This window comes from Bactrocera latifrons, unplaced genomic scaffold (genome assembly GCF_001853355.1).
Source record: "Bactrocera latifrons isolate USDA-ARS-PBARC rearing strain unplaced genomic scaffold, ASM185335v1 scaffold_291, whole genome shotgun sequence".
Taxonomy (NCBI): Eukaryota; Metazoa; Arthropoda; class Insecta; order Diptera; family Tephritidae; genus Bactrocera; species Bactrocera latifrons.
The window spans coordinates 271,117-297,424 of NW_017536530.1; the positions used below are offsets into that span (position 1 = coordinate 271,117).

The 26,308-nt window shown below is 34.8% G+C and overlaps 1 long non-coding RNA gene across 1 annotated transcript in view; it reads right to left on the reverse strand.

Annotated features, from left to right (window-relative positions):
• Positions 1 to 26,308, reverse strand: part of LOC108970244 — a 79,689-nt gene that overhangs the window by 28,410 nt on the left and 24,971 nt on the right. The window contains exon 2 of the long non-coding RNA XR_001993465.1: positions 12,683 to 12,749. This is a non-coding gene — a long non-coding RNA (uncharacterized LOC108970244). The remainder of the gene's footprint in view (positions 1 to 12,682; positions 12,750 to 26,308) is intronic.

Here is a 26,308-nt window from a genome sequence, read left to right on the forward strand (position 1 = left end):
CTTAATTACTGCTTAGAAGTAATAATTAAAATTAAATAATTAATTTAATTTATTAGTTAATAAATAATAATTTTCAAATTCATACAATAATACAAAAAAGAAGGCATGAAATGTAGTAAGTGCCTATTATTCAATTACTGCGGACTTAAAATCTACGACAACGTCTCATGAAGGATCTACCGAGATCCTTGGAGCACACGGAATTAAGTTGCTCTCAATATCGAATTTAAAGTAACAGATGTATAAAAACTATGACGAACCAGTGAAACAAACCGAGTCAAATAACGAGCTTTTCAATAGGGACGCTTCAAAAGTAGACCGATAGTGACAACAAACGACGCCACACTTTTTAATTTTAACATTTATTTTCAGTAAGGTTTGCCAAATCATCATTCAATGAGTCAAAATTATTAAACAAGAACATACTACCGAAATTCGGAGTCAACGGCCTCAACTTTAAGACCGAGTTTAACAATTAGGCGTCTAGTGGAAAAATCCACAGGCACATTACGAAATATTCCCGTGCCAGTGAGACAAAGAAGTGCTGATAATGTCGAGAATATTGCTGAAGTAGCGCATCGTTCTCAAGCGTTTAGCATATCTGCGACATCGTTGGGCGCATTTCGAAAAAAACACTCTTAGAAGATCAAACTGACGCAAGAACTGAAGTCGCTTGACCGTCAGAATCCTCGTATGTTCGTATTTTCATCGAAAAATTATCTCAACGATGAGGCTCATTTCTGGCTATCGCCCAATAAGCGAAGTATGTATTATTGTCCAGGCAGCAATCCGCACGTACTCCATGAGTCACAATTGCATACTGAAAAAATTGCGGTTTGGTGTGGTTTATGAGTCTTGGGCAGTACTTCTTCCGTGATGATTACTGTGAATAGGAATCGCTATCGCTCAATTAGAACCGAATATTTTTGGCCCGAATTGGATGATATATGTATACTTGAACAATATGTGATTCCAATGAGTTGGCGCCACAAGCCACATACCGAATGTTACAATCGATTTATTGTAAACCAAATTTGTTGAACTTATTTTCTCACGAAATGATCCAATAAGTTGGCCGCCTAGGTCGTGCGATTTGACGCCGTTAGCCTATTTTCTGTGGGGCTATGCCAAGCCTATTGTTTATGCAAACAAACCAGCGACGATTGATGAACTTCGTATAAATATTGGACATGAAATTGTAGCAGTATCGGCTGATTTATACTTGAAAACCGTCGAAAATTGAGTTGTGGACACTTCTCCATTCCTGACCGTTGTAACCATGTAAAAGAAATCGAGTTCCATACATAATGGCATCGAATTTTCTTTCACAGGAATAAAGAATTTCATTGACATCCCAAACCGCTTTTAACAAAAAATCGTTTTCTGTACAAACTTTCTTGGAGAGAAAATATTCTTTATTTGGTACGATAATAGCTGTAATCTTCGGTCGAGTTCTTTTATTATAACTCGTATACAAAATCATTAAATTTAATTCATAAATATCAGAAGTATCTTTGCGGCTTTGTGCATCGTATTCTTTTAGAATCAAAAATGAAGCAATTCATTTATCAAACTTTTCGCAGGCTTAAAAAGTAGCACAGATAATAAAGTCCCTAAAGAATTTTTGTCCAAAATTTTTTTTTCAATTCAAAAATAAATGATTTTTCTTTTCATTTCTCATTTTATTAACCATTTGAGACATTCGATGAGCTTTCACACGCACACATTTCGCACCACATTTGATGACGGACCATCATATGTATCCCACCGTTGTCACAACTCGCATTTATTTTCATTCTTTAAATGGCCGTAATACACTACAGTGCAGTGATAAGTTCCTCGTATTCCCTTAACGTGGGGCGCATGAATCATGTTCACAGTTATCTAACGGTGGAAATTAATCAAAAAACTTTTCATCACTTTCAATTGACAATTTAAACTTTTCATCAAGAGTTTGTTGGGCGGAAAAGTTTTCTTTGTCTGTAAGTATAGGAGTTAGAGAAAGCGAGAGCGGGAGCGAGAGCGGGAGATAGACGGAGTTCGAGAATGCCAGCAGATGCTAAATTTATTTGTGTAGTGTAATATGTAAAAAATTTGTTTTTGTTTCTACAATTTGCTTTGGTTGTGTTCGCATGCTGATGCAAAATAGCACAACAACAATAATAAATATATATATGAAGAGTGTGTGTATAACGGTACAAAAGCCGAAACTCGGTGTAACGACAATTGTCTACAAAACCACAAGACATGAAAATCGACAGAAAGCCGAACAAAAGTTGGGTTCAAAAGTTTTTTGTTTTTTATATTTAAAAATGAAGAGCAGCAAATATAAATATATTGATATCAAAATAACATTATTTCGCTGAAGAATTGCTTAAGTTGTTTTTAGATTTTAAGAAGTGATACAAGTGGAATTGACGTTAAGTCGGAGGGTCCCGAAATAGTTTCGGAAATATCTTTAGCAAAATATTTAAATAAGCAAAATAAACGGAAGATTTTAGGGATCTCTTGAGTCATTTTGATTAACCTTTTACAAACTCGTGATAGTGGTTTAACTTAAGGGATTATATACATCCTTTCTCAAGACGTGTTTTTCAGAGTTGGTGCGGAAAATTCCTCTCAAAAGGCTTGATGAATCGACTGGCAATTCTTCTTAGCTATGTTTGTCAGGTAATGGTCGATCTTTTAAATCACTCTGAGTCAAGCACCTATTTTTTGAGAAACCGTCATTTTGTGAAAAATCAAAATTATGAATGTTTATGAACACTCACAAAAAATGCACGAAAATACTCGTTTTTTGACATGGAGGTAGAAATCACCTTTTCAATAATACCTTATAGGTGAAGCCTTCCAATTACCATACAAATTATATACCCGGGCTGCTACTAGAAGTAAAAATGCATATCTCAGCTTCAATCGATTAAAGCTATTTTAAAAAGTTGTCCACGATATCTAAATAAAGCTATATCAGAATGGAATGAAAAGCGGAACGTATTAGGAGAAAGTTATTTGGAGAAGAGAATGTTGGAAAGTTCACGCAAGTGAGGAAAGTTTTGTTAGTGTCATTCCCTTAGGAGTGATCAGAAACAACTATTTTACAACCGACTTTCGGTTTTAGACCAATTATCCTCTGGATTGCCAAAAAACATCAGCATAAAGGCGAGCTAAACTTAGAAGGCGATCTCTGATAATAATACCCAACGATTACCCACCTCCCGCCCAACCGACGCGAGGGGCGCCATCCGCGAACGAGCGGAATTAGCCGAGTCATAAAAGGCAAGTTAGTTTTAAACGTTGCGATCTTAAGCTGCTCAGCTACAGAAACAAAAGTTTCAACAGCCAAAACTAAGAATTAGATTAAAGTTTATAGTTTTTAAATGTTACTTGTTAAGAGTAGATAAAATAATTTTTTTTAATGGTAAAGAGTGAATCTGTTAGATCAAATGTSCTGGAATGAGAATTGAAATCGTGACATATACGGCGGAATGGTTCCTTTAACTCGAAACTTGTTCTAGAAAATTTTAAAAGTAAAGGTCTAAACTGCCTGGTAGAGCGAGCGGGAATGTTAAAATTAATATTAGACAAGAGAGATGGGCTACAGACTGACCTATTGCTGAGTTTTACAAGAAATATTATACCGAGCATCTCCCTACGACTAGCGAGTGTAGGGAGATTTATAAGTTTTAAACGGTTAGTGTAAGGGAGAAGATTTAAACTGGAATCCCAATGCAAATGATTTAAGGCAAAAAGTAAAAATTGTTTTTGAACGACTCTATTTTCTCAGAATGAACTTGATAACAAGAGTTCCATACCACGGAAGCATACTCTAATATAGGCCTCNTATGAAGTAGGGTCTACAGATCTACGTGAAAAGCACATCGTTTTACATTTTTTAAGATTCAATGGCATGTCATTTCTATCACACCAAGAAACTAGGTTGTTTAAGTCTGTTTGCACCTGATATCTTTCGCTATTTGATGTGAATGAATTTAAAAAGTTTTACATCGTCAGCATATAATAAAACTTTTGAAAACTTAACAACAGATGATATGTCATTAATAACTAAAAAGAACAGAACTGGACCAAGATGGCTTACTTTGACAAACGCCTGAAGGAACATTGATTATATCGGAAAGAGTATTGTTAAATATGACTTGTTGAATTCTATTACTAAGATAAGAAGCAACCCATTTTAGAAATATTGGTTGAAAACCAAGAAGATCAAGTTTATTCAAAAGAATTGAATGGTTTACTTGATCAAAAGCTTTACTAAAATCTGTGTATATAACATCAGTATTCTTATTCTCCCTAAAGCCCGTTGATACATGTGATGCAAATTCAAGCAAATTAGTTATTGCAGATTTCCCTTTACGAAAACCGTGCTGAGAACAAGAAATTAGTGGWGAGATCCGGAAGGTTATGTCGTCTGTTATAATTGCTTCAAAAAGTTTAGGTATTGCAGACAACTTTGCTATTCCCCTATAGTTTTCAATAGATGACCTAAATCCACTCTTATGTAAAGGAATTATAAATGACTTTTTCCATATGGATGGAAATAAGTCTGCATAAGAGATGAATTAAATAGTTTTGTTAGGGCTTGGTATATATATTTGGCACATTTCTTAAGAAAGCACGATGGAATCATATCTGGGCCATAATTGTATGATTGTTCTAATATATTTAACTGATGTAAGACGTCTGCTTCGGAAATGGTAGGTGYATTAATGAAAGAAATCGGACATAACTTGTGCTGATGCGGAACATWTTTTGGAGATTTTGGAGAGTAATTGGACTTGAAGAATTCAGCGAACATATTAGAAATGGTGTGCTTGTCACTAGACATACTAGACTTATATTGCATAGCGGACGGAAAATTAGAAACCTGCGTTTGGAGTTGACGAAACCATAGAACGATTTAGGATTACGTATAATATTATTTTTTACTTTATTTATATAATTATTACAACATGTTTTGTTAAGTTCAGCAAATTGTCGGCACAATTTACAATATTTTGAATAGTCAGCAACTAAACCAGTTTTTTTTAAGTTTAAAAGCACGAGATTTTCTATTTTTTAATTTACATAATTCTTTCGAAAACCATAAATTAGAACTCATTTTATGAGTAACAACACACTTCGGAACATATTTTTCAAATAAGTTCAATTTTGCCACTTTAATCAGGCCAAGTAACTTTAGAAAGTTCGTAATTAATTCTCTTAAAATTTGCTTTCCCAAAGTTGAACCGAAAACAAAGGTCTTGTGTATTATTATGAGCAAAGTTGGCAATGGTTTCGATGCTAATTTCCAAGGCAAGATGATACGAGTCTTCTGGCCGAACTAAAGGATCACATCGGTCAACAGAGAACATTGAAGCATTATCAACATAGACTAGATCTAAGAACCTACCAAACTCGTTCGAGATTAAATTAATTTGGTTAAGACCCAACTCCGACATTTTATCTAAGAACTCATTAAAACATTAGCGAGTACTAATATTAATGGTGTAGTCATCAATAGATTTCCATGATACGCACGGTAAATTGRAATCCYCCAAAACAATCATGGAATCAGTATTRTTAGCCATTGAGAAAACATTATTTATTAATGAAGCATGCWGCATATATACAGATATGTCCGAGTGAGGCGGTATATAAGATAAAGTTAAGTAGATATAGCCGCCACTATTAGCGCAAATACGAAGGCACTTAAATTCTATGAAGTCTGCATGCGAAATATCGACTTCTTCAGATGGAATTGAAGAATGAACAGCAAACAAGACACAACCTCCTTTCTTGTTCAGCCGGTCATATCTAAAGATTTCAAATTCGCTTTTGAATATTTCACTATCAAAAATGTGGGGCTTTAACCAAGTTTCTGTGAAAGCAATGATTTTAAAATTATAAGTGGCGCTATTTAAATACAGATCGGAAAGTTTTGTATAATATTACGACCTCTAACATTTTGATAATAAATACTCAGCGAATTATTGCTAATCAGTTTTTTGCATCAACGGGTTGATGAGAAACCCTTTGCCCCTTTGAGGTCGACCACAGCAAACGTGTTAAGGACATGTACCTGCAATTTCCGGTCCCTTAATTAGGTAGGTGCCGTTGTCCAGCTGATTGAAGTCATCGTAAGAGTAAAAGCTGAATTCATCGCCGTCCAAAAAGTGCGATGGACGGGGCAAAGATTGAATATATGGTACCAAACGTATGGTTGGAATTACAGTGTAGGGATTAAAGTATAACCGAAAAAGCGGAAAAAATGTATGGCGCTTCAGCAGCGGCCTTACCGAACCATATCTGTACAGAAAATGTAAAAGATCATCGAATCATTGGGTTCATTAAGATTTATCATATTTTAAAACCAACATGCGCCAAGAATCACAGCGTATAGTTTGTCGTTCCCTACCCAGCCTATAACTTAATAAATAATTTAAATTAACCAGTTATACTTTCCTTAAGATAAAAATAGAGAAATTAAAGTGAAATAAATTTTTCGCATTAAAAAATATTGTTTTTATTTATGTTACAAATTAAATAGCAAACATTTTCTAAATTCCGTTGCAAAAATACCAAAACAACTTGTAAACTGCCATATACACTGAAGTGAAATATCATACAAGTGTTAATACAATAAATTATTAGAATACTAGGGAACAGGAATTGGGTAAATCAGTTGCAGCACTGCAAAAGCAAGAATGAATAACGGAAGATTGAAAAAGGAATTGAAGATGAAATTGAATTACACCAAGGATAGGGGTGAACACCGTTGTACATCTAAATGCCGTACGACGCTTATTATGCTACATGTAGATGGCAGCTGAAATGTGGCAACAACGCGATGAGAAAATAATATCAACAACAACATACCTATGTGTATATGAAATAAGCGTGGAAAGCAGTAAAAAACAGCGGAAGAAACTCACAGAGAACCAGCTGAAACATATACTTGAGGCAGTAGCTAGCATTATAAACAACAATATTGACAACAAAATAACACATGCATATACATATGTACATATTACGGATGTAAAGCGAAACCAATTCAACACAGTAAAGTTTTCCTATATCAAAGCGCCGCAATGTATGCAATGGAAAAGAAAAAAGTCCAAAACAACATATATTACACACATACATACATCGTAAGTATAAATCTGAAACGACACTGAGACAGGAGCGGTATGCGGCGAAAAGGCGAGATGCCGACGCATGAGTACATACATATTCGCCCCATAACTAACGGTACCGGCTGACAGTCTCGCTGTCGCATTGTTTGGCGTACGGTCGATTGGGCGTTTTGCCGCTGAATTGCGCTGTGGTTGCGCGATTTGTTGCTGCTATTGCTGTTGTTGTTGTTTCTATTTCGTTTGAGACCTTTTCCTTCTGCCATGCATGCGTTGAGGGTTGCAAAAGAAAATTTATTTGTTGCGTATTTATTTACATTTACAGCGGCATTAATGCCGAGCTAACGCACCAAGAATTTCTGAAAACTCCACATAACATTGGCAGCAACAACCCCTCGATGGTATAAATACATACAAAAATCATATATGTATATGTGCATATGTATATATAAGTATTTGTATGTGTGAATATGCATGTGTATGTGTGTGTGTGTGCACTGCAGCGGTGGCGAACTTTGTTGCTCTTTGCAGCAACGGCTCTTTTTGTCAAGCATTTTTCCTCCTTTAACTGCTATGCGCCAGTGTTGCCAGACATTTTTGAATTCCCATCCAGCAAGGGAGTATCCATAACCATAACTACAACAACGATAAAAACATCTACTGCTAACCAGATTTCGTTCGTTGACTGCGCAATGAAAATATTTGCGTGTTCTCTATGTATGCCTTCGTCGTTACGTTGTTTATTTCTGTATTTGATTTTCCTTTTCGTTTTTGTTTTTGCCTCTGCTAAACTTGCTTATATTTTTAGCCAATTTTACTCCATTGACTTGTGTGCCATTGCCGGCATTTGAAATTTATTGTTTTGATACACTTTTCGGTAGATACATGGTCATAATTCTCGGATTTGTATGTCCAATATATCAGTGAGTGGTTATTTGCATGAGCATATGCTTGTATGTATGTATGCGTGTATGGAATGTAAAATTTTAGATTTCTATGAGCGACAATAAATTTTGTTACAAATTTTATAGGCCACTAGTCATTGGGAATTAGCCAGAGGAATGTGGTCGAGTTTTATCGTTGGTCAAGCTATACTAGCTGCTGATTTCGTGTTGCGTTTTCAGAAAAGTCTCATGAATGGCTGAAAGTTTTTAGCATTTTAGATAGTCACAATGTCATTAGTTTACAGATTATACCATATTTGACACTTTTTCTTAAGAAAATAGTAGATAAGTAAAAAAATGTTATTCTTATCTCTATCAATGTTACCGGATATATGTACTTCTAGCTTAGTTCAGAACTCATATTAAAAAGTCTCTACTGATTTCCGAAACTCTTTTCTAAATACTGTCTCCATTGAACTTTCTAAAGAGAATATATCAATAATATCAATTTGGAAACTAAAAGGTTTTACAAAAAGAGTAAGACTTATTCAAATAATTCCTTGAAACCAAAATTAGTACTATTTCGTAAAATTTTTATAACAAAAATACTGAGGTTCCAAAAGATAAGATTAATAATGTCAGCTCTGGGAGTATTGAACTTTTTCACTGATTCTGAAATAAGTTGATTTGACAGAAACAGATTTTGTGAGATTAATTTTCTTGAATATTTAGGTCGGTTTGTTTGTAAAAAATGGAACGAGTATAAATAACTTCATTTCGGTGCAGAATTTATAAACATCCCAAGACCATGAAAGAGCAAATCTTTAACACAGATATGAGAATTATAATGATTTCTACTTATATTTACCCATATATTGACATAATTTACCTCAAGGAATGGCCAATTGTAACAATTGATGTACTTATAACGAAAGAAAGTTTGTGGAGCCATACCGCGATCTTTGAAATGTAACGAATGCTGTTAGGCATAGGTAGTGATCCATCTTTGAAACATGGTACAGAGCAAAATCATGATATAGTGAGATTCATTTCATCTGAGTAAATTTCAGCAATTGCATTACCTCACGTAGAAAAAACAAAAGTACTATGTTATTTGAAAATATATCACTAAACAAAATTATGTATATGATTAATTGAAAGAGTTCAAAAAACTATTTCGAAAAGGTAGATTTGGAGTCAGTTATATGAAAATAATATCGCAAGATCCATCGAAGGCTCAAATACTCGTGCTCATGCGAACAAATTTAGAAGATATATTACTTTTTTGAATGATTCGTATGTTTTTTTTACACTCAGGGTATAGTGACAACTAAATAAATTACGTTTCTGAGGTGTATTGAGACCCAAAACTGAGGGAGCTAAACTCATTCAAACATGATACATATTTATGATGTTTCTAGCAGAGTTGATTTCAAAAATGCGAAAAAGAAGCAGAAAGTTTATGTTCCTCACTTCGTAGGATATTATATCTCTGGTTGGATCGCTATTATAACCTTGAATTATCCATTTGCAAAAGTTTATCCGTTAAGAGCAATGCATTATGGTATTCTCAGTGATTTTGAGTTTGATATTTGAAAATCGACTAAAATATAAAAAGTAAGGAAGGGCTAAGTTCCGGTGTCACCGAACATTTTATACTCCCGCATGATAAAGTGATAATCAAGATTTCAGGCGTGATTGTCAACCGGTTTCACCTATATTTTGTACATGTCATCAGGGTGTTAAGAAAATATTATATACCGAATTTCATTGAAATCGGTCGAGTCCTGAGATATGGTTTGTGGTCCATAAGTAGGCGACACCACGCCCATTTTCAATTTTTAAAAAAAGCCTGCTTGCAGCTTCCTTCTGCCATTTCTTCCGTAAAATTTAGTGTTTCTGACGTTTTTTGTTAGTCGGTTAACGCACTTTTAGTGATTTTTAACATAACCTTTGTATGGGAGGTGGGCGTGGTTATTATCCGATTTTTTTTATTTTTGAACTGTATATGGAAATGAATAAAAGAAACGACTCTATACAGTTTGGTTGACATAGCTATAGTAGTTTTCGAAATATGTACAAAAAAGTTAGTAGGGGCGGGGCCACGCCCACTTTTTACGTCCAAATATGCCGCTCCCTAATGCGATCCTTTGTGCCAAATTTCACTTTAACATCTTTATTTATGGCTTAGTTATGACACTTTATAGGTTTTTGGTTTCCGCCATTTTGTGGGCGTGGCAGTAGGCYGATTTTRCCCATCTTCGAACTTAACCCTCTTATGAAGCCAAGAAATACGTGTACCAAGTTTCATCATGATATCTCAATTTTTACTCAAGTTGCAGCTTGCACGGACGGACGGACAGACAGACGGACGGACGGACACACAGACATCCGGATTTCAACTCTACTCGTCACCCTGAACACTTTGGTATATATAACCCTATATCTGACTCTTTTAAATTTAGGACTTAAAAACAACCGTTAAGTGAACAAAACTATAATACTCTCTTTAGAAACGCGAGACCCGAACTTATTCCTTCCTTACTTGTTTAATTTTATTCTTTACCGTTATACACGCTTTCTTTCCGAATGCTTGCTGGGCGTACTTTAAGGTCATTGCTTTGACCACTTTGTCATAATTCAGCAATAATATACGAAGTAGAAATGCTAATAGAATGAGGGTTGGAAACGAAACACCTTTGGGGGTAAAATGAATAGAAATAGAAGCGGCACATATTTGGCACGTAAGCAGGAGGAAAGCAGGAGGAAAAGCAAGAACTATGGAAGCAAATAGTGAAAGAAGCAAATAGACGGGTGTAAATATGGAGTGGTTATATGTGGAGCTTGGGGTGTGTAAATGTGTATATATATGTTCATACATATAAACATGTATAGATATATGCTTATAGGTGTCACTGTATATATGTTCTTCTATGTACAGCTTGTCGTCCACACAATTTCCGATGCTTTTTAACTATTACTATTTAATGCTAATGGCCAACAAAATGTATGTATTGATTTTAGTGTTAGTAATTGTTATTGTAATTTGTAATATGAGTTACCTTGATTGCATTTGTGCTAGAAAACTAGTTATTTAGAGCTATATTGAGTACCAATACGTTGTTGTTTGTTATGTCCTGAGCAGGGTGAAACATCAGCGATCCTATAAAGAATGTGGTAGTTACGAGCTGAGTTTCCATATACATATATGCGAATTAGTTCCACAGTTTTTAAGATATCGGAAATTTTGCAGTGCTTTTCTTCACAAGAAGCTTCTCATTTGTCGGAACCGCTGTTATCGAACCAGTGTAGCATATAGCTGCCACGCTCGGATGAAAAAATTTTTTATTTGGCGAGATATATGCACGACATTTGGCATGAATCTCCCAACAAACTTTTCTGATCGCACTACTAAAGGATATAGCCGATCAAAATCAAAATGAAGATTTTTCAATATATTTTTATGCTGTAAGAAATACCCAAATGAAGCGTAATATAACTTCGATGCAAGCGAAGTTCACATTTCAACTTATTCACAGTTATGTTTGTAGGTAAATGTAGGGTTTCCAGTACAAATAACAACTGAAACACCCTATATATTGGTTTGAATTTCAAATAATAAATGCTTACTTGCTTAAAGCAACGTTGGTTTTAGCACAGAGTAGACTACAGTATATGTACAACACTTGAATTTGTTGTTGTAAATTATAAACAAAACAACAACAGCAATCGCCGTGGAAAAACAATTGCAAAAGGGTTAAAGGTGTGGTTAGCCGCAGCAAATTTTCCAACACTGTGGTGAGGGTGAAATGGGTTTACAAAGCAATAGCGTTAGCCCCCCTGCACTTAGAGAACACCAGAAATTATTTTGCTAAGCGCTAGCAGGGTTTGGCGGCGGAAGCTAAAATATAACCGCAATAAAATCCCTTTATAGCAAAATGAGTTAGCTGCAATTTCATTTGTAGCATTTGCAAATACCATTCACTGACAACAACACCATACTAACTTAACTGTCAACTAAAGCAGGCGACCTTGTTACTGTTATATCCTTTTGCACCACAGAGAACTGGGCATAAGCATCCGTCAACCACGCAGCAGTTCAACGACCAGTTCGCTACAGCGCTAGTGCGCCTGAGGCAGCCACAGACATACAGATATATTGTCCTGCAACCTTTGACCTCCCACTAACTAAGTGGTATCATGTAAAGGTAGTAGCTAGCCAACCATTTGGAGTGCCAGCCAAGAGCATAATGAACTTAACCAGTTATTTGGCTGGTCAGTGTTGGCTGCCAAACATCTGTAAATTGTCTCGCACATAAATATACACATTCACTCATATATAGCTAAATACATTCAGTATTTTATAATAGCCTGCAGTGTTCTGCTTTGAAGTGTTGCACATTAATTGCCTGCAATTAGTGCTGAGCATGATTTCTCTTACTCACACTCATTTGCTCTCTCACTCACTTTGCGACCGGACTGACTGTCCGACTCCTTCACTTCCTTTTCTGCTTTCCTCATTTCAATTAATTATTTGACTTCTTCGCTTTGTGTTTTATTTATGTGTGAAATAATGCCGAAAAATTGGAGCATAATGTAATTAAGTGTAATTTGTAATTTAAAGTAATAATCATAATAATAAAGACTTTTAGTTTATATGGGCGCACCTACCTTTGTTTTTGCACTGTATTGCTGGAGGGGTTTAGGTTTCGCGTTGCACTGTCTTCAGTTATGAGTGCTGTAAATAAAGAATATGAAAGCACTTTATTGCAGTGAAATAATTAAGAATAATTTATTTTTCGTGCACAGCCGTCTTGTTTGCAAGGATAAATTGTAAATTGGAATAAAAATAATTGGAGCATAAAAATTGGTTGAGTATTTGAACTTTCTACTTTTATTACTCACTCGCTGGTAGCTTTACAAGTTAGTGAAAAAATTAGATAAAAGTAAATTAGAGCAAAAATTCCAACTACTATTTGCTAAAATTAATTTATTTTGGGTTATAAACCAGAACATGGCATTACCAACGGAGAATTTCTAAGGGTAACCGCTCTTCATAAGCTTGTTGAGAATTGATAACTAATAGTTGAACTGATTGAATTGCAAGGAAATAACTTAGCCTACTTATGATTTGTAAGAGCATTGTAACTCACAACATTATAATAATGAGATGAACTATCAAACTTTCATAGTAGTTATAAGCAAAGTCTCTCCCTCCTACCACTCATAACAAGACAAACCAATATAGTTTTCTGAAATGGTACGAAATTGTCACAAATTCTACTTTTGTTTTTAAGATCGAAACAATTTAATACTTTTTCATAGAGACTGGTAGAGAAATAGCCCGTGTATATGAATGAATTTCGATGAACCAAATTTTCGAGAGTTAAATCTCAACTGCTTGAAATAATCAAATTTTCAAACTTCAAACAAATTTCCAAGTGCTGTGTATCACGTAGCCTTATCTTGTCGAGACCAAATGTTGCCAAGGTCTACATCTTCCAATTGCGGCCATTAAAATGTGGTTAACATCGATCTACAAAGCTCTCCATTGGCAGTTACGTTGTCATCAGCTTCATTTCGAAAGAAGTACGGACTGTTGATTCCACTAGACTAAAGATTCAAACCCAATGCTAGCTGGCTTTACTTGCTTTCGTTGATTTTTCGTACTTTGAATGCGTGTATGACCAAGGTGCTTTGAGTTGTTACAAGCACGGATGCCACTTACTTAATATCTGGTGGAGCAAAACAAAACACTTGTAATGGTTTAAGTATTTTTTTTTTAAATTTAATTTTAACTAGTTTTTTGTAAAACGTTATTTTATTATATCTATATATATTAAATATTTCAAATTATGGTAAATGATTATGTGGAAAATTATTGTGTGCCAATATAGAAAGAAACAAGTGAGGAAGGGCTAAGTTCGGGTGTCACAGAACATTTTATACTCTCGCATGATAAAGTAATAATCGAGATTTCAGGCGTGGTTGCGAACCGATTTCACCCATATTTGATACTCATGTTTGATACTCAAAAGACGTTTTCAGGGGGTCAAAAAAGTGATGTAGCTGGTGCTTTTTCAAAATTTTTACCTAAAATTATATGTATCATAAGAAAAAGACTTTAAAGCACGGTTTTCTTATATAGCGTTTTTTTATATACTTTTTTTTTAATATTTATTTACTAAAATTTTCTTTTTATTTTTATTTTATAAAAAAGTATAAATAATAAAACTTTCGAACAAATTTAAATTATAATTTCAGCGAATTCCGAAATTATGTCAACTCACTTCATTACATTTATCCGCAATGAAACATTAAATTGATTGTCAATAAGCGACAAATTTCGCTAACAAATTGCAACGCAGACAAATGGACAATCAAGTGACAATTTGAGGTTTACAACTTTTCACAAAGTCAAAATGACAGATTACAGAGCAAAGAGAAATATAAAATATAAATATATATTTGACAAGAGCAACAAATGAGCAAAATGAAAATATGGGATTACCAGCGAAATTAAGCGATAATTTTGTTGCAAGCGAAGTTGGGAAAAATTGCACACAAAAAAGACAAAAATAAGAAAAATCGTTATCTCAGCACACTCTTAAGTTGCGAACTAAGAAAAAGTATGTGGAAAAAAATTCGGAAACTTTCCACGCGCTCAAGCGACGCCGAGTCACTCAGCCAGTCAATCAGAAGCGCAATTCACTCACTCGACATTAATGAAAACATATTTAAGGCAAAAGTTTGGCAAGGATTTCAACTTAAACGCGCTGTCTTTGCTGTAGTACGAGCACGTGTGTGTCGTTTGTAGCAGCTGTGGCATAAAGTACCAGCGATTTGACTGCCCATATGCTTAAGCGCCTGTGCGTATACTTCACTTTGATGGTAATAAATAACAGCAACTATGCCAAAGCCATCAAATACAATCGCACTCAAACAATGTGGCTTCGAAAAGCAACAACAAAAAAGTTGGATGATGCCAGGAAGTGTAAGTGGACTCGAGTTGAAAGCTTTCCTTTTTCCAGATTGTTTTTGTTTTTTTTACCGTACGATTTTTTGCATCAAAAGTTTTCTTTCTTATACATTTGTGTATTTATATTATGTGTTGCCATACCACATATCAAATGATGGAAATATATCTTAAAACTCTCAGAAAGTCCTTTGTGTTGCACGCGCCTAAGAGCTATAGTTGTGTCTCATAATTCATACTTGTTGTGTTGAGGCCGCCGCTTATCCCTGTTACTCCATTATATCTGGCAAACAGTTATTTTTTTTTTAGGTTTGTTTTTGGGTTAATAGTTAGTTGACTTTAATGCTTTTAGCTCACAGCTTTCTTTGTTTGTCTTCCTTCTCACACCCACTACTCAGACCAGTTCCGGTTTTTTCCGCTTTATTCTACTTATTTTAATGTTTTTTTCTATTTTCTGTATCGCTTTTCGGTTCTTGCTGTTGCTCAGTCCATCGCTCGGCTCTGTTTATTTATCTCTATTTTTCCAGCCAACGTCCCTAACCTCAATTGCAAGTTCAATTTACGCGCAGTTACTCACTCTTATTGTGTTGCTCGCAAGATTTATTGCCGCTTGTCACTTCTCATAAATACACACATACATACCTACTTTTGAACACCAACAAAACAAGATATATGAAGATATATGCAAGGACATTTCCCTATATGTGTTCTCTTCCGTTTCTGTGCTCGTGTCATTGCTCTGTTGTTAATGTATTTTATTTTTTCTTATTTTTGCCCAAAGTGTCTTGAGTTTCGTGGTCATTTGCTTGTCATGGTTCTGATCATTACATAGTAAGTGTGACTTAATGGCCAGTTCTTACTTTTTTATCTTTTGCCGGCAATAAAGCACACGCTACACGTGTTGTGGTCATGGCAATATAACGGTATTTTGTGTGGAGTATTCATTCTTCTTCGTATAATTTGATATTATAAAGGAAAATAATGTAAGATTTCTTCCTCCAAATGGTTTATTTAATGATTTTAAGCGCGCCTAAATCAAGTTGAGCATAGTTTGTTTACCAGCTGGTTATTAGTGCTGTCCTGTCTCTATTTAGAAAGCTGAAAGCGCCTATTTCTTTTTTTTTTTTGACACTCTTTTTTCCAATTTTCCATCTCCGTAATAAATTTTGCAAGCTTTCAAAGTAAAGACGATAATAAATATAATTTTATAAATTTCCAGCATCCGATTTATATTAATTTGAAGAAATCAGTATTTTGTGTTTTATGTTTTTAGACATACAATAATAATTTTCTTTAATATATAGGTTATTTTTCTATTGCGCACAAGTACAACAATTCTCTCTAAACCAGCTCATATGCACAATAATATTTGTAATATATAAATATTTATCACAATTCCCAACTCTAACAAAAAATATGTTTCAATTTACGCATGCGCTGCACATTTTCTAACATTTAGCAGAATTGACAACTCTTTCTGAAATTTTTTTTTTCCAGAGCTTTACAATTTGCTTCTCAAAAAGGCTTACATATACCTCTTTAAATGTCTTAAGTTCCCACACCATTTTAAAAATTTCTTAAATATCAGACAGATTTTCTTCATATTTCTAATTTTTTCCACAAATCACAACTTTAACTCAGTATGTCTAAATTTACAATGGCTCTTATAAGTTCGTTGGTTACACGTTTTATAATATATGCATGCATGTTCCCATTTAGTGGCAGATGGCGCTTTCAGCGATCTTAAAAATATTTTATAAACTTTTTTATCTTTTATACTTTGTTTTATATAAATTTATAGTAAATATCATTGAGCCTAGAATATAACTTCTTAATATCCATATTATTATATTGCTTGATTTATGTCAAAATCATTTTAGGTCTTAAATATTATCCATACATAAGTCTATACAGCTGCTGACAGTTAATCATAAACGCCACTTATTTTGAAGTAATAAAAAGTTATTTTCCAAAAAACTTCGTATTTTTTACTGCTTTCTTCACTAATTTTATTGAAACGTATGTTAAACTTAAACTATAGTAGAAAAAAGTATATTAAAGTCGTTTTTTAATATAAATTTTAACAAAAATAGAAACGAAAATATTTTATAAGCAAAAAATAATCATATTACAAAAATTTGCTTGCTTTCAGTCAGTATTTTATTGCTTAACCCTAATACTTTAATATGCCCTTACATCTACTGCGAGTTGACGTTATAAGACTCTGGCAGCACACCGCCGATATTGCTTGCCATGCCGTCCTTATTTTACCAAAAGGAACAGTAATATTTGGGATATTTTTGGTACTAACGGCTTTTTAACATCACGCCAGAGATGTTCAAGTCTGGGCTATAGTATGGCTACTCCTACATATTTGATGGAATATTCATCAAAACACTTTTGTGTCAACATCATCTAATGCTTTGGATCGTTGTCTTGTTGGAATTTCCTTATAACAGACAAATTTTCCTTAGTCCATGACAACATGACATTTTTTAGGATGTCGACGTATTTCTACTTGCTTAAAATTCCATCAACCTTATGGAGTGGATCAACAGCACGCCAAATAAAACATTACCACACCATAATATATCCTCCACCATGGTTCACTATTCGCGAAACATAGCGAGGATCAAATTCTTGGTTGATTGGACGGCGAATATATCTTCGCCCATCAAGACCTTTTAAAATAATTTTTGTTACATCGCTCCAAACGACATGCTTCCATTGAGTTCGTGTCCAAGACCAATAAGAGTTGGCAAAGTGAACGCATTCTTCCCTTTGAATTTTAGTCAGAAGTGGTTTCATGCATTCAGGCAGTTCTGCCCTGAAGTCCAGATCTGACCAAACACCAGGAAATTGTTTTCTTGGATATTTGGACATTATATTGGTCTTGAATTTCGCGTAGAATGTGAGTGGACCTCTTTTTATGGGTATCTTCGGGAGATAGTAAAAATTCTACGGTACATTTCTGTTTAAGTTCTTCGGTTTTTTTTGCGTGCAATATTGGAAATAGTTTTAAAATTTTGTATATATTTAACGACATTCAAAACAATTTTATTTTGAGCATTTAACCTGATTCGAAATTTCTTGGAAATCTTTTCAGACCGACGAAGGTCAAAAATGTAGCTGCGAAGGGCAGGCTGTTTTTCCCCACTAAAAAAACTTGAAAAATACATTTTAAGGCACAACTTTGAAACATATCCTTACCAGAAATCAATAATATTATTATTAAAAATTAGCACCAGCAGGTATTTTAATTCTTTAAACAACTGTTTCTAATTAGCTGTCGCATTTATTTCACTCCCTACATCGTAACGCGTTTAATATTTGGAAAAAAAAATTAACAGAACTTCAACTACACAACTACAAAACTGAGCGAATTTTGTAGTAAATAGAGTCACACAAAACAATACAAGGCTTTTAGGAATATGAAGAACGGTGTATCAAAGCATTCTCTCATTATATTCATCAGCCACCTACAAAAAGAAAGGCTGAAAAATTTTTCCCGTTGTGAAATATTCTCAAGAATATATCGTCGCATAAAATGCATAGCAATGTTTCATCAAAAAAGTGGAGAAAATGGAGTTTTTATTGCTTACGATTCACTACATCATCTTTATCTGTCTGATATTATATCTCTCCGCTGTCTGATATAACCAATATGCAACCATTTTTTAACGAAAAGTCAAATTTGGTTTCAATATGAGTGACTTCTATTATAACGTTTTTTCTTCTCTTTCTTACGAAAAGTGATTGTACATCTTTACATCTTTACATATTTTACCCTTTTAATTTTCTAAATGAAAAGATGTAAGCAACAATGAAGTCGATATTCTTTCAGCCTCAAATCATTAATTTCATTTTTTTTCTTTGAAAAATCGCAACAACTGACAATACGAATTTGCGCACAACAACGCGACGTTATTGTGTTTAGTTTTTCTATTATATGCTGCTTCCACTTTGCTCTCTAATGGCCAATTTATTTGTATTTGACCTTTGTGCACAATTTTCATGGCACTCATACGCACTGTACGACGCTGATAAGCGCTTAAGTGCAGAAAGCAAGGAACGATTTGTCAGTTTCTTTTCAGGGACTCTTAATATATTTCGTTGTTTTTCTGTCGATTTTTAGTTGCTGCTGTTGTTGTTGTTATTTTTTATTGCTATTTTTTTCTTTTGTACTTCTTTCTTACTTTTGTGGGCTCTTGAGTGGTGCAGGCGGCAACTTTAGTAATTTCGAGTGCGCAAAATGAAAACAAATGAGATTTGAGGCACACACTGAGCCTAGGGAGTAGAGCGATGAGGAGTTATTTGCAAATAGGGGTGGGGGAATTTAGAAAAAGTTAAATTAGTAAATAAATGTGTTTTTGGTGATTTAAAGTTTGTTTGGCGGAAATTTTGAAAGATAACATGTGTGTAAAAGTTATTCTCGCCTAAGGTTTTCTTCGAGAAACTCGTTTTTGCAAACATTTTATTTTATTTTTTTATTGTTCTATTTTATAAACTTCTCGAATTTAAGCTTGCCGCTAAAAATATTATTTATTTGCTAGTTAAGCTCTGGAGTGGCATAAAATCGCTTGCACGCAGACTGTAGGAATTTATTAGCGCTTGCAACAACAACTTGAAATAATAACAACTACTACTAACAAATACACAACGCTTTCATTTCCTTATTTTCCGCTATTACGAATGCAATGATATTCTTTGTAACGCGCAATCTTCCGTTTGCCCGCTTTTAACCTTAATTACTTTCACCTGTTCAAATTGGTTTGATTCACGCAACTACTTGCCGCATACCGTGCAACATACCGTAATTGTGGCATTGTAGACGAGTAAGTGGCACGACCACGAAAGGGTTCACTGCACTCCCAAGACACTTCACATATACATACATATGTATTCATTTTGTGTCCTTTGACTCTGTCAACTATCTGCTTTTACCGTTGCACTGCCTTGCAAGACATGTAGATACGAAGCTCCACGGCGCACTTTGAATGCAATTAACTACTTACAATTTCATAGTCGCAGTTTTAAAAGCGTTCTGCCGCCGTAGCGCCAAATGCGTTGGCGGTTTATTAAAAATGCATTTAATTTAAACTGTAATTTCCATAAATTACGATGTGTAGCGAAGAGCGAAGTAAAAGGCTGGCAAGCGTTTGCAGGATCTTATATGAATGTATATATGCATTTGTAGAAAAGTCTGTATATGCAGAAAAGTATGTATATGCATGTATGTATATTAATGTATTTGTGTGGATGTAGGTATGCGCGCTGCCACAAAGTTTCATAACCTCCACCATGAAAGACAACCATTTTGCTTGTTCATCAAAAACTTATAAAGCACAAATTGTCTACGCCGAAATTCTAATTACACATACGACATGGCATAGCAATACTCAGCACGTGTAATGTAAAGGGTGCCACATATAGTTTCTTGTTACAAAAATATACGTTATTCAATGTTATTGTTGGCAATATTCGTGACAGTTAAGCGGGGTTTTTAGAATAAAACAATAAAAAACGTTAACTACGGTTTCACCGAAGCTAAATAGCCTTCACAGGTGCACTTCTGTTAGTAGCTATGTGTTCAGTTTGTATGGAGGCTATATGCTATAGTAATCCGATTTGAACAATTTCTTCAGAGATTATGTTATTACCGTAAGCAGTAGTACATGTCGAATTTTGTGAAGATACCACGTCAACTGCGAAAGTTTTCCATACAAGAACTTGATTCCGAACGTTCTGTTTGTATGACAGCTATATGCTATAGTTAACCATTCTGAACAATTTCTTCAGAGATTACATTTTTATCTTAGAAACTAAGCTGTGCCAACTTTTGTGAAGATACATTGACAAATGTGAAAGTTTTCCATACAAGAACTTGATTCCGAACGTTCAGTTTGTATGGCAGCTATATGTTATAGTGGTCTGAAATAGGCAGTTCCGACGAATGAGCAGCTTCTTGAAGAGAAAATGATATTTGCAAAATTTCAAAAGGATATCTTAAACACTGAGGGACTAGTTCGTATATGTATATACAGACAGACAGATGGCTAAGTCGACTCAGCTCGACATACTGATAATTTATATATACACTTTATAGTGTCTCCGACCCTTTCTTCTGGGTGTTACAAGCTTCGTGACAAACTTAATATTACCCTGTTGAGCATATAAAAATAAGGTAATATGAGACATCCAATTTGTTGTAAGAATACATTGGTTGGCGCAAAAAGATTGTGGTATGTTCGACCAGTATGGTTTAAAGTGTTATGCGAGTCCAAGATTTTCAAAAAAATTATATTTCTGGCTTTGGTAGAATAGTGAAAAAGTATAATTCTTTTGTCCCATCTGCGGCTCTAAGCTTTTCGGTTTTCCCAAGAATCTGCATATTTGGATGAACCGCCGATAGAGATTTCTGAGGCATATATAGCTGCCATACAACGTTGTAATTCAAAATCTGGTGCTTGCATGTAAAACCTTTTTAATCTGAAAATAAAGCACGTCATTCGTAAAGTTAAGCCACGTATCGTCATCGAGCTCGCCGAAAATTAAACCACTAAGATATATTTTATTAACTAAACCTTACTTTTGAAACGAAGCCCCCGTACGAAGCACCCTACATTTATGTACATAATTTCTTTAGCAGCACTTTGCTATGATTCTGAGGCACTGGGCTCTAGCGTTGTTGTCTTTATTTCGCTTGCCTTTTCGCGAACTTGTGTTAAATGCGATTATATAATAGCGTGTTTGTTAATATAAATGTCTGTGTATCGTTGTTGTTGCTGTTGTTTATGCCATATTTATGTCTTAGCGAGTTTCACGTGGCATGCCAACGCATTTGTAGCAAGTAAATCCATAAATAAAACAGCTGTCGTTTTTCTCATAATTTTAAGTTTGTGCAGACTATTTGACAGCTTAGACGGTACTTAGTGGAGGCAACAACAGAAGTTTCGCTCAATGATATCTACACATTTCAGACGTTAAATTCGTTCTCTATAAACATGCTATTTACGAAGTAAACAAGGCTCATTTTCTATCTCAAATCAAAAGCAAACTGTAGCTACCAAATTGAAAGTATTATGAACAAGTTTCATGCATCCGACAACGACTTCTAGGAACTTTAACGAAAAAATGAAAATGAGTTGAAGCGAAGTTGCAGCACCAGAGATTGGCCCAGACCACGTCTCATCTAAATTGGTTTCAAACGGTTGTTTCTGCAGAGGTCTTTTAACGAAGTTTCTTTAAGGAAAGTTCGCTGAATAAACACCAAGGAACCAACAGGCCTCAAATTAGTGAAGATTTAAAAAACAAATAATCGTTCCGAACAAGTGAACCAACTCTGGAAGTTGGGATCGAGTAAATTTCGATAACTTCATAGTATGTGGTATAGCATGTGGTTCCGTGTTATCTCTAAAGTGGCCTAGATGTTTAACTGGATAATAATGGGACTCATCCATTTTCGAATTACTTCTACGAGTCGCTAAACAAATCTTGAATTAACGTAATTTGTTTTATAGAAGAATCATAATAATAAGAGAACCATTTAATATTTGCACCGTCTATTGCAATTTGCGATTTCTGATAGAAACCTTTTTAACCTTTTTTTGAGTTCTGCCTAATGGGCTATTTTCTCAACGATTTTAATGGACCCAAGATAAGTTACTATATTTCGATGCTGAAGTCCCTTGCGGTTAGAGGCTGTGAGTTATTCCATCAAAATATTTTAGATTTGTAATTCTCAAACTTTATGGATCGCAAAAGTTTCCCAAATATCGTGATTGTTTGGTTATTTGAGACCTTCCAGTAAACCTTAGTTGCCGACAGTTCTAATCGATATCTTTAAATTTTTTGTGAGATCTTCTTTTCTTTCGAGAGGCCTACCGGCTTTATTTAAAGATTTTAGAACCATCTTTGGAGCTGGGAAGACCAATGTGATTAGGAGACCTTTCCAGCTCTTTTTTGAAATAATGTTTGGCCTATAGTTAAGACTTTAGTTCTTTCGAATTTTATTTTGAAGGATCACTTTGAGTTGCAAACAAAAAGCTCGACCGAATCAAGCTAAATGATTGTGTCGTACCCCCAGCATTCCAAAGAAAAAATAGTAATGTTATGTAAGATCAAAATAAAGTATGGAGCTCAGAAAAAACTTATATTTTCATCACAACAAAACAACAACTCACATTTCACTTGCCGAACAGTTAAGTTTTGTAGCAAGTCGCACAAGTGCTGATAATACAACGAGTTACCGGAAGCACTATAAGTACAATTCAAAGTTAGTTTCCGCCTCCTCTCCGCCCCCTCCCCCTTTAGTTGGCAACACTTGGTTCACTTGCGCATAATCTTACTTACAACTTCTTTGAAGCAACTCATTTAAAACAAATATGAAAAGTTTGTGTTAAGTTAAAAATATACATAATTTTCACAGTCAAAAAGTCTAGTCGGTGGAAAAAGGGTGTTGACGATGACTGATGATTGAAGTTGAGCTAAAGGGCGCCAAAAGTCGACAATGGCATTCAGGATGGCAGGAAGCGAAGTTAAAAGGCGACGAAGCGTGAGTGTGCAGTAAGTGCGCAATGATAATACAGGAGGAGCAGAATGACGGAAAAGTGACGAAAATCAGAACTCAAATATATTTCACTGTTTGTATGTGCCTGGAAGTAATGTGTTTAAATGTAGATAGGTAGTACTAGGCAGTAAAATTAATGATTATGTGGAGTAACGAAGGGATTGTTTATATATATAGCGAAGATATATGAAAGCAAATGGAGACATGTACCTTTTTGTTGTAAAATATGAAGAGTTTAGAGTGGAGCAGCAATAAACTTAACCAAAGCCGGTGTATTCTGAGACGAGTTGCAGCTGTAGCTGGATTAGATAAGATATGCACTGTATGGCTGAATGATTTATATACTTCTTTTGTTCATTCTGTCGTCAGCATCAATGACGGCTGCTTCCGGAGTAGCTTTTTTAATAATATGTGGTATATCTACTCAAGATAACATGTAGATAAAATAGAATTTATTTACTGAAAAATTTTCTGTGTTTTGCTATCCTTTTTGCTGCAACTACCTTCCTACTCAAAGTGACCTACAAATTTCATTTAAAGTAAGCTCTTTAACTCTGGAACCGGTAAACATTTGTGGGACTAATCTCAATTTAATCCTAGGAAAGATAAATAGGATAATTTCGCCCCGGATTCATTAAAAAAATGCCCTATGCCTTATAATACTCTTCTATAAATAGGAATCTTTACGATGTCATGATGATCAAGCTAAGCCGAACAGCTCTTTGCCATAAAATTCCAAAAAACACAAAAAAAAATTTTTTCTATTACAAAAGGCGAGGTAAACGGATGTCGACATTCCTTTCACGGCTGCAAGCTTCCGCCAAGCTGAGGTGGAAACATCTTGGAAGTCATATCTTAATATATAACTTGACTTGATCATTATTTCAAACCCCCACAGTTGCATCTCTGTCACCGGTGGTCAGAAGATCAGCCCTTAGTCCGCCGTAATTCCATCTATCCTTCTTATTCGCTACCCTTTCGGGGAATGTTCCAACTATGTCATTCGATAAAATTAACCAATTTAGCCGAGCAATGATGGTTCTTCAATACAACATCTTCGAACTAAAAATGGCGACTTTGCACGATCCAAAGCATACCAAGCTATCTTGCCATCATGAGGCTTCAAATTTCTGACGCATTAAACACGTTTTCACAATTAAAATACCTTGTGACGCACCAAAAATACTTGAATACTTAATAACACATAGTTATTACTCATATATTTCAAAAAATATTTATACCGGAAAGGTCCTAAAAATTATGTTGTCATCCATAGGATGTCCGTGGAAGTGTGAGATGGTGCAGATGAAATGAAAATGATAACAGCAACTAACAGCCGGAAAACGGGCGACAGCTATTGTAGCAGCATGCGCAAATAGTTAGACGGGGGGCAGAATGTGACACAGCAGTTGTAGCGAGCGAGAGAAAGTTAGAAAAAAAAAATTCACATCCACAGCACAAACACACTAAACCGCCGCAATGGCTGTTGTGCTGCTTCCTCACCGCTTTGCCGACTACACGCTTTAGCTGCGAGCTACTCCAGCCGACAGGATATGATGTGGAAAATGCTATTTATTTAGTTGAGGTTTACACTGCTGCTGCCTTTCCATTTTTTTAACGCTAGCTTCACCGACTTCCGTTAGCTACGGTATTTTATATATATTTTTGCATTCTTTTAATGCTCTCCACTGCGGTTTAGATATAGTGGAATTTTATTTAAACTTCAGCGTCGATAACTGTATATGTGCGTGTGAGCAACACCAAGCCCAACAACATACATTACTAAGCATGCATGTTGTAATGAAAGAGGAAAAAATGTGAAAAGCAATATCTGTGGTGTATGTAAATACTTTTATATATAATATGTTAAAACAACCGACGTTAGTGGTCTTTGTTGTTTTTGTACAAGTATCTGCATATTTTTGCTGTTTTTGTACAAGTGGATATGCTTGCTTTTGTTAGCTATAAAAAGGATCAAGGATAATATGCGCTCATTCACACAATGGCACTAACATTAACGCTTAGATGCTCGTACATTAAAAATTGCTCATACGCAGTGTGCGCCAGTAGTGTTATCTACTTACTTTCGAAAGGAAATTAAATGTTGGTGGGAGCAGTGGGTTTGTATGAGTATATATTATTAGACAGTATATTAAAATCAAAGCAAATACCGTTGAGCACCAACATATATTTACTACATACTCATAGGCATATGTAAATGTTTGTTACAGGCAGCAGTTTGATTCCCAATTGGACAGTTGATTTAATGTTAATTGCAAACAATACTGGTGTATTTGTATAACAATTTTTTCATAAAATATATTTTGCATATTAAAATCACCGTATTTCCAACATTTTACTGTCAATTATAAAAAAGTCGAATTTAAAAATTTCCTTACAACTTAGTAGTTGCTAAAAGGGTGTTAAACTAGTCAGCCGTCAAAGAAATAACAATAAATTATATACAATGTATTCATTAACTTTGAATGTTATCTGCTTGCTTATAGTACTGAGGTTCAAAGCAATCACAATGATTGGTAGCACATAGTACTGAGGACAGTATGACACTTCCAACATACTGTGAACTCTAGATGCCAGTTGGGTTTAGTACTAGTTCAGCATCATTTGCTCTTTTTAGACAACAGAAGTACTTTCTTTAAAATTCCATTCCAGCCGCCGAAGCCGATGCACCCGAGAACAGCCTTTTGATTGATTACCCTGTGGAAAATTTTTGGGATTATTTTGGCAAAAA